The following is a 10,047-nucleotide window of genomic DNA, read 5'->3' on the forward strand; positions in this document are numbered from 1 at the left end:
TTTAAGAACCCTTGTGATTTCATTGGGCTCACCCAGATAATGCAGGATAATATCGTTGTATTAAGGTCAGCTGATTAGCAACCTCAATTCCATCTGCAACCTTAATTGTCCTTTGCCATGTAGGGTAAAATATTCACAGCTCCAGAAATTAGGAAGTGGACATCTTTGTGAGGCCATTGCTCTGCTCACAGTGGGTTAATCATTCTCTTAATAAAATTGAACATGTTAATCAACACTCTGGCTTGGATAGTTCCACACCTCTATCCAGAAATGGAAAGAAGGTAAAATATTCAGGTCTCTGGTTGGATTGGACTGGAGTGAGGCTGAGTGAGCGATAGGATTCAAGGATGACTCCCCAATAGGAATTGCGGATGCACAGAAGAGCAAGGGATTGGGGATGATGATTCTACATTTGGACATTTTAAATTTGAAACGCCTATGGCATTTGCAGCTGAAAATGCCCAGTAGGCAGTTTTCTGTGAGTATATGGAAGGGTGATGCTCAGTGAAGAGGTTTGGGTTGGAGGTGGATTTGGGAGTCATTAGTATAGGTGGTAGCTGAAACCATGCGAGTGAGGTATGTTAAGCAGAGCAGAAGGACAGTAGGAAGCAGAAAGAGCAGCGAGCTGAAGGTGGAATGGGAGGGAGCTTTCCGCTGTAGAGGAAGCTATACTGCACCGTCACAGTTCCCCGCTTCACAACCGGGACACTCACTTCCCCAGCTGCTGGGAGCACTGCCTACTGATGGCTCACAGCTATATGACATCTATATCACTTCTCTAGAACTGCCCTCCGCCCCAGGGAGATGCTTTGCCCTACTTTGAGCCCATTCTCTGGGGAAATCCTTCATCCAACGAATGATCAGTGTAGAAATACAGAACCTTGGCCTCTTTGCCTCATTTTGTGACATCGATTAAGGGCTACCTTAATTCCAGAACTCTCTGTAGGGCTTCCCTGGCGGCGCAGTGGTTGGGAGTCTGCCTTCTAGTGCAGGGGACATGGGTTCGGGCCCTGGTCTGGAAGGATCCCACATGCTGCGGAGCAGCTGGGCCTGTGAGCCACAACTGCTGAGCCTGCACGTCTGGAGCCTGTGCTCCGCAGCAGGAGAGGCCGCGATGGTGAGAGGCCTGCGCACCGCGATGGAGAGTGGCCCCTGCTTGCCGCAACTGGAGAAAGCCCTCGCACAGAAACGAGGACCCAACGCAGCCAAGAATAAATAAATAAATTAAAAAAAAAACAAAAAACAAAAAAACTCTCTGTAGGATCAGCTGAGGCCTCAGTTGCAACTGCATACCAGTTCAACTTCTCCCCTGCCCAGTCCCACCTCTCTCACAGATAATCTTCCTGAGAGCACTCCAAAAAAAACCACCTGTACACATCTCCATTTTAGTGTCCATTTCCAGGGGATTCTAACGCTAATACACTCACATTCAGTGGGAGGGTAGAAAAAGTTAATTCTGTGGAAGGGACAGTAAAGTAATGATTTACAACAGAAGAACAAAGAGAATCAAGAGAGTATAGAGTCTTTGAACCAAGGAGCTGTAGAGAGTTCCCAGAGGAATTGTGATAAACAGTGTCACATGCTGCAGAGATGTTCAGTGAGATAATGACTGGAAAACGATGAGGAAAGAAGCCAAACTGAAGTGTGTGGATGACTCAATAAAGGATAAGAAAGAGGAGACAGGAGTCAGTGACTGTAGACTACACTTCTGCAAAGTTTGGACGTTGGGGCTGGATTCAGAATGGAAAGGAGCCAGAGAGGAACACAGGGACAAGAAATGGGGGAAGCTCAAGCATTTTTAAGGTACATTCATTCGTTTTAAAAAATAAATATACAATAAATTAATTAACGTTTAATAAGTTAATAAATATTTGTCTACTCTTTGTAAGTCAGGGGTATATGCAAGGGATGCAACCACCCATGAGGTATTCAATCTGCCATCAAGGAGCTTGCTGTCTGAGCGAATGTCACCAGAGGAAGCTGACTAAGGACAAGTGATTAAGGACTGCCAGGCAGCATGAAGGCTCCAGCTCATTTTATAGTGGAATCAATCTGCATGGCAATAAGTCTGTTGTGCTTCAGAGCTTAACACCTGAGTGGCAGGGCAGAGGAACATTCATTAAAGATTGGTTGCGTTTTGTAGAGTGAAAGGTTCAGTTGACCAATCTTGTTATCCAGGGGAAAAAGGCCAGAAAGGAGCTAAAAGGATTGAGAGAAAATTTCACCAAAGGGTTTTTCTAGATCAAAAATCTGCATTGTTGTGAGATCATGAGAGAATTGTAAATGATATATGAGATGTAGTCAGAGACTGAGTTTTGGAGTTTAAGGCTTCTGAGGTCTATAGCCTGGTTCATTGGTCTACCAGGATGTTGGGCTATTTTAGGATTATGGCAGGGTTTAGGGTGAAGATAAATGATGTAAACGAAGACTCAGTGTCTTTACTGAGTGTGAGAGAGGGATCCAGAGGTCTGTAGAGGGGAAGAGGGGAATGATCAGGGAGCTTGACCTCAAGCAGATGAAGTATAAATAGTTGTGTCCACTGAAATAAATAGATGAAAATTTGGAGGAGATGGGGGCCTCTATTAACATTGGAGCAAGAGTTCCAGGGTGCACAGTGAAAAAGATGGGAGGAAGGTGATTGTTAGGAAGAATCTTGGGAGCAGATGTTCAGGATAATAGGGAGATGAGGGCATAAAGGCAGGTTGGAGCTTGTGGAACTTCCCTTTCCTGAGGGCCATAGAGCTTAGAAATGTGGTTGTAAGTGACTGACCTCAAATGACTTAACTTGGGACAAGTTGTCTTGAGCCAGGAAAAGTAAACTCCATTTGCCAGAGGCAATTAATTATTATAGCGGGTAAGTCAAAGGGAAGTTTCTGGATCAAGTACAAGAAATGAAAGTGTATTAAATTTTGGTGATGTACGAAGTTGAATTTTTTAGATTAAAAAAGTATTAAGTTCTCTTTTATATTATATTTTGTCTGTTAATTTTTGTTGATAAATTGAGAAGAAAAACTAAAACACCTTGTGCCTGACCAAAATACATTAAAATCATTTTTTTTAAATCTCTGAAGTTAATATAAACAATATTATACAGTGGGATAGGGAGAACTTTTATTTCAGTAGATTAAATAGAAATTAAATAATGGAGTTTTCTTATTAACAGGCACAAATTAATGCTCTTGGGCTTTAACGTTGTGCTAAGTTAATGACCAATTCTTGGTCAGAATCCTGATTTTGTACAGATTTCCATTTTCATCCTCTTCAACACACGCCTCACAGGTTTGGAAATGGAACCTGTGATGGTGAGTTTTATGTGCCAACTTTGGTAGGCTATAGTATAATATTCAGTTATCTAATCAAGTACTAATCTAGGTGCTGCTGTGTAGTATTTTGTAGATGAGGTTAGCACTATGACTTGACCTTAAGGGGATTATCTTTGTGATATATGTGTATATACCTATGTCTATATTTCTCTCTAGATATATAATCACTTCTTGTGATTATCCTTGCAATGTCTATCTGTCTATCTATCTTCCCTATCATTTTAACCTTGTGTCAGTAATTTACCATCATGTGACCCAGATTGAACGAATAAAGTGTGAGGAAATGTTTGATCTGGAATTCTGGAGAAGTTCTTCGTTATAATTCTGTGGAAGTTTCCAGTAGTACCTGCTTCTTTCTTCCTCTGACAGTATGAGGCTTGGAATGGCGGCAGCCATTTCACTGTCAGGTTGAGCATGAAGCCAACAGACAAAGAAGGCAGAGAGAGCCAAGACACTCGCAGAGACATGGAGCTGGGGCTGCTGGCTTAAATCAGCCCTGAAGCCTGTTTTGCCTCTGGGATTCATTTTCCAAACCATGTATTTCCTCACTGTTTACGTTGTAGTTGGGTTTTCTGAGATCTGCAGCCAAAATTATTCTACTTAATACAACGCTTTTCCTTAAGGTAAGTTCTTTAGGATATTAAGAAGCTAGTGTGTCTGGTCTGTCAGTTGAGATTCATGTCCTGTGTGGATATGTTTTTACAATATTTGCTTATTAGGGATTAAAAAACTGGTAATCTAAATCAAAGTGTAGCTTTTAATGGAATTTTTGCAAGTTAAATAACAGTTATTTGTAAGGTTTCAGTGTGTTCTGTTAATTTGTTTTAGAAGTATCAAGACTCTTAAGGACTTCCCTGGTGGTCCAGTGGTTAAGACTCAGCGATCCCAATGCAGGGGGCCCGGGTTCTATCCCTGGCCAGGGAACTAGATCCCACATGCCGCAACTAAGAGCCCGCATGATGCAACTAAAGATCCTGCATGCCGCAACGAAGACCCAGTGCAGCCAAATAAATAAATAAATATTAAAAAAAAGATTCTTAAGATTCCAGTGGACTTATAATAATGTACCCAGTCTTTAAATGTCATGTCACAGACAAAACACAGAATTTGGAAATTATTTGATACTGTAGCAATAGTGCACACTTATTAGAATTAGTTTATCTGGCAGATATATCTTGCAGGTAATATGGATATCATTAAAAATGCTAAAGGAAACAGCAAAATAGGCCTGCCCCCAGAATAGGGAAAATGATTATCTTGGAGAGTGGAGGAGAAGAAACGGTTTCCTATAACATAAAATGAGACATAGAAAACCTAAATGGCACAGCAGTCTTTCTGCTCTGTTCCAGAATGAATTTATTCTAGAGCTTAAATCATATATTTAAGTTCTTATTATTCAAGATCCCTTTAATTATCATGCCTTTAACATTCCCAGTCATGGACTTCCCTGGTGGCGCAGTGGTTAAGAATCCGCCTGCTAATTCAGGGGACACGGGTTTGATCCCTGGTCTGGGAAGATCCCACATGCGTGGGAGCAACTAAGCCCGTGCGCCACAACTACTGAGCCCATGCACCGCAAATACTGAAGCTTGAGCATCTAGAGCCCATGCTCCGCAACAAGAGAAGCCACCACCATGAGAAACCTGCACACAGCAATGAAGAGTAACCCCCACTCACCACAACGAGGACCCAACGCAGCCAAAAAATACATCTACATTTCAAGCCCTTTCACACAGCAGCTCTTAATTACCAGTATGCCTATAGGGGATGTTGCTCTCTTTCTCTCTCTCCCTCTTTCTCTCTCCCCAAGGTAAACTTCAAAAATTAATTGTCGATTGCTTTTTTAGATGAATGTAAAAACTTATATTAGATGAAAGTTTTATTCAGCTTGGATTTGCATAAAGAACTCTAGAAATCAATAAGACTGAATTGATTCTTGCTTTCCCTCACCAATCTTCTCCTCCTCTAGATTCATCTGAGCCAGCAAATGTCACTGCCTTTGGCCAAGTAGCTCTCTGCAGAAACCTGGAAGACATCTTTGACACCTGTTTCTCCTTCCCTCTCACTTCCAATCCTGTCACCAAGTCCTGTCAATTCTACTTCTATAGTGTGTCAAACGTAATCCTCTCTATTTTCGCTGTGCTCATTCTGATAGGAATTACTTTATTTTCTTCCAAAGAACTAGTCTCCCAACTAAGCTACCCAACTCTCTCTCACACTTCTGTTATTCCATTCTCCTCAGCAGCCAGAGTGAGTCATTAAAATACAGTCTGATCATATCAATCCCTTGCCTAAAATACTTCAATAGCTTTTTTCCCGTTTATGATAAAGTCTACAATCTTTAACATGGCATCAGAAGCCCTTCCTGATCTGCCTCTACTGTTCTATACGTTAAGCTCTATTATGTTTTTGTTTTCTTTTTTTTTTATTGCATGCAACAGAAACTGACTCTAATTAGTTTCTAGATACAGACACAGGAGACTATCAAGGAAAAGCTGAGCAAACAAGACTCAGGGAGGTAAAGAAACCAAGTCCTCCCGCAGGAACCTCTGCAGCAGCAGGTGGATTTGTCTCACTGGAGTGCTGACATTGATGTGATTAGTTTTCTCTCTTAAATGCCCCAAATGACCAGGAGAAAGAATCTGCTTGGCTTGGCTCTGTCAGACTTTTACCCCTGGATCTATCTATCCCTGAATCTATCTCCACAAAGGCAGGTCTCTCTTGTTTATTACCATATTACATGTGCCTGGCATAGAGTAGGGGCTCATTAAATATTGAACTAATTTATGTCCACCTAATCGAATAAAGGAATTGGCCATGGTCAGAAGAGAGAGACAATTGATACAGACACAGCTGATGGGGGCTCACACTGGGGTGTGGAGTCCATTTCCATGGTTGAGGGTGAGGCATCCACCTCAGGAGATAAGCTCTACATGTGCTCTTCAGCCTCTCCTTGCTCTACTTTCCCCTCGCACCAGGAGCCTTTGGCCTTCTTTCATCCCTCGAAACTGCCAAGCTCTTTCCAAACTCAGAGTCTTTGCATAATGCTATTCCCTGTGCCAGATATGTTCTTCTCCACTGTGCTGGTTATATATTTATTGCCTCTCAGCTCCAAATTTGTCCTTTTTGCCTGTTTTGTGAAAAAATATATGAGCCCTTTAAATAATTTTTGTCAGCTGATATATTAAACTTTGTCAGTAGAGGGAGCTAGAGAGACATTACAGGAGACAAAAGGTTTTCCTTTCAGGTTCTGTGCTTGGCAGGCTTCTGCAGCAAGGCCAGCAGCTTCTCCCGGTGCCCATCTTGGGCAGTTTCGTAGCAGAGTGCCTCCTGTGAGATACCTCACCGTGAGCAGCTTTCCCAGCACCTTGGAGGGCAGATTTCTACCAAGTCCCAGAGGGTAGAGTTCCAGCAAGTTCCACTGGTGTGAACTACTCTACTAGCCAGCTACCCACAGCCAGGAATTCTCCAACAAGGTCTAGGCCTCTATCCCAAGAGTAATGACTGCCCCTTATCTCTGCTATTCCTTTATTCATACTTCTTACTAGCTAATCCATTGTGACTTCAATCCCGTTAATAATTCTTTTTTTTTTTTTTTGGCCGTGCCTCGCGGTGTGCAGGATCTTAGTTCCTCAACCAAGATAGAACCCACGCCCCCTGCAGTGGAAGTGTGGATTCTTAACCACTGGACCACCAGGGAAGTCCCTGTTAATAATTCTTTATATCAAACTTTCCCTGTTCAAATGACCATGTAGCTTCTTTCTCTTGATTGGTTACAGACTGGTATGCACCCCTTCTCTTCACCTAATTTTATTTATCCTTTAGGTGATAATATCATTTCCTCTGAGAAGACTTCTCTGATATCTCAAACCAAATCATCCCTTTTCTTTTCCTTCATAACATCTTCCACAGTTTTAAAATTATGCATTCATTTGTGTAATTATTATGTCTCTGTCTTCTCCCACTAGGTAACAGGCTCCAGGAGGGCAGTGATCATGATTATTTTGTTTACTGCCATAAATCCAGTGCCTATTATAGTGCCTAACCCAATAATGGGTCATTAAATGAAAAAGACCTCATTTATTGAGGTCCTGTTACATTCAAGTCACTGGTGGGAACTAAAAAAAAAAAATAGAACTCAATCCCTGTTCACAGGGGGTTGACAAATTTATATGAAAGAATAAGACCCACACAAAAAATGTAAAGCAGTAAAGGGAAGGTTTCAAAAGAATGGTACAAGTTGTAAGTACTAGTAATTCAGAGGCAATCAAGAATTTATTTTTAGAAAGACTTTGTATTTTTGGGGGGCTTCCCTGGTGGCGCAGTGGTTGAGAATCCGCCTGCCAATGCAGGGGACACGGACTCAATCTCTGGCCTGGGAGGATCCCACATGCTGCAGAGTGGCTGGGCCCGTGCGCCACAACAGCTGAGCCTGGGCTCTGGAGCCCACGAGCCACAGCTGCTGAGCCTGCGTGCCACAACTACTGAAGCACGTGCGCCTAGAGCCTGTGCTCTGCAACGGGAGAAGACAGTGAGAAGCCCATGCACCGCAACGGAGACCCAACACAGCCAAAAAACAAACAAACAAACAAACTAATTCATTTAAAAAGACTGTATTTTTTATAAAATCCCTAGAAATTAATTTCTTCTTAGCTAATTGGATTTTATCTGTTATATATCAATTGGGAGGAAAATGGTCCAAATGAGATCAATTATTTATTTTAGAAGATACTTTTTGGTAGGTTCATAATGAGTTATTAATTTCAATCAGTTTTTTTTTAAAATTAATTAATTAATTTATTTTTGGCTGTGTTGGGTCTTCGTTTCTGTGCGAGGGCTTTCTCTAGTTGCGGCAAGCGGGAGCCACTCTTCATCGCGGTGTGCGGGCCTCTCACTATCGCGGCCTCTCTTGTTGCGGAGCATAGGCTCCAGACGCGCAGGCTCAGTAGTTGTGGTTCACGGACCCAGTTGCTCCGCAGCATGTGGGATCTTCCCAGACCAGGGCTCGAACCCGTGTCCCCTGCATTGGCAGGCGGATTCTCAACCACTGCACCACCAGGGAAGCCCTCAATCAGTTTTTAAAATCTAGCATTATATTTGTATTTGTTCTATGCATTGTAGGTTTCCTAAAGTAGAAATAATTAACTATAAAATTGGAGAAATTACTCACATTTCCTCTTTTCTGGGACTGGGTCTCTGGCTTTAAGCCCTTTCTTCAGTGTGCATTGGTGAAGGCCGGCTGTTAGCTGTTTATATCTATGGTGAGGGTCTTCTACACATGCTTACTTTGGTATGATTTTGGACAAATCACAGTATCACGTATTCTAGGATTTGGAGCAGTTAATAGTTAAACTCTGTCCAGTTTCTTCACCCGGAGATGAGGAGCTGTACTATATGTTCTCAGATCCCTTCCAATTCTCTCTGAAGACATGCACACACTTACTATCAGTTGAGCAATAATTCCCAGTGTCAGGTATGTTTCCCGCTGAAAGTCCATGGTTGTTTAATGAATCTCTGGAATTGTAAATTTTATTTAATATATATACTTAGTGAGGTTTGGCATTTTGAGATGTCAAATGCTTATAAGAATTTTGATTCTTTAGCCCACATTGATCACATAATGCAACCTTCCTGGCCTTCAGCTTCCTGATTAGAGAGTAATATATTGACAAGATAACATGAAGTTTTTGTTTAATTAATAAACTTTTCCTGAGTATTTATTACATATCAGGCACTGTAGGAATCCCTGAGGATACAAAATTAATACCTGATTCCTGCTCCCTATGTTTAGGGAGAATTGAAGGAGGAAGAAACTGGTGTTACAAAGCTCAGCTAGAAAGTCATTGTGGTCAATTACACTATTTCCTTATGTCAACTGCCAAAAAAGTGCACAACGTGAGAGTTGTGAGTTAAGTTTTATTTGGGGCCTCATGAGGACTATAGCCTGGACTGTAGATAGCTCTGAGGAACTGTCAGTGTATATATGATTTTAGTGAAGGGGGATATGTGCAGTCAAGCACACATTTTGGCAGAAGGTTGCTGCTAGTCACGAGGAGCAGATGTCTCCATTAATGATTTTACTGGTTTTCTAGAAATGAGAAGACACAAGAAATTGGGCTCACAAAATCTTCTCCTGAAAATATATAACTATCTGAAGGTCTGTTCTGCAGTTGTTCCCAGAGTACAGTGTGCCTCGTTTCTGATCTCTACCCTGAACTTCTTTCAGAGTGTGTTGAAGGTCAGCGACTACAGTGGCTAGTGACTTCATTCTTGTAGAATGGCAACAGATGACAAGCGACAACTTTTAGTTGGCACCTATTTTTAGTATTTTCTATTAAATAAAAAACTATTTTCCATAAGAAAGAAGATAGGATGGAGATTATTCAAGATATACTGTGTCAAATTGAAAAACGAAAAAAACGAGTTAAAGATTTGTTTGACCAGAGGCAAGAAAATAGGGACTGCAAAGTGGAAGTTAGACTCCTGAGTGCTTTGAAACTCACAGTTGAGAGGATGAACTTTTCACACGAAGTGCTTTAAGGCAGGGTCTTCAGATGTATGGCAATAGAAATTTTTGTAAATGCAAAATTTTTGTACTATTGGACGTGAGATGATGATGAATATGTTAAATGTGAGCTAGACAGAGCAGACCAGAAATAAAACAAACCCAGCTGCTAAAATTAAACTTTAAAAAAGCGACACTCAACCGCTTAGACTGGGAATT

The sequence above is a fragment of the Eschrichtius robustus genome, chromosome 2 (assembly GCF_028021215.1).
Source record: "Eschrichtius robustus isolate mEscRob2 chromosome 2, mEscRob2.pri, whole genome shotgun sequence".
In the NCBI taxonomy this organism is placed as follows: Eukaryota; Metazoa; Chordata; class Mammalia; order Artiodactyla; family Eschrichtiidae; genus Eschrichtius; species Eschrichtius robustus.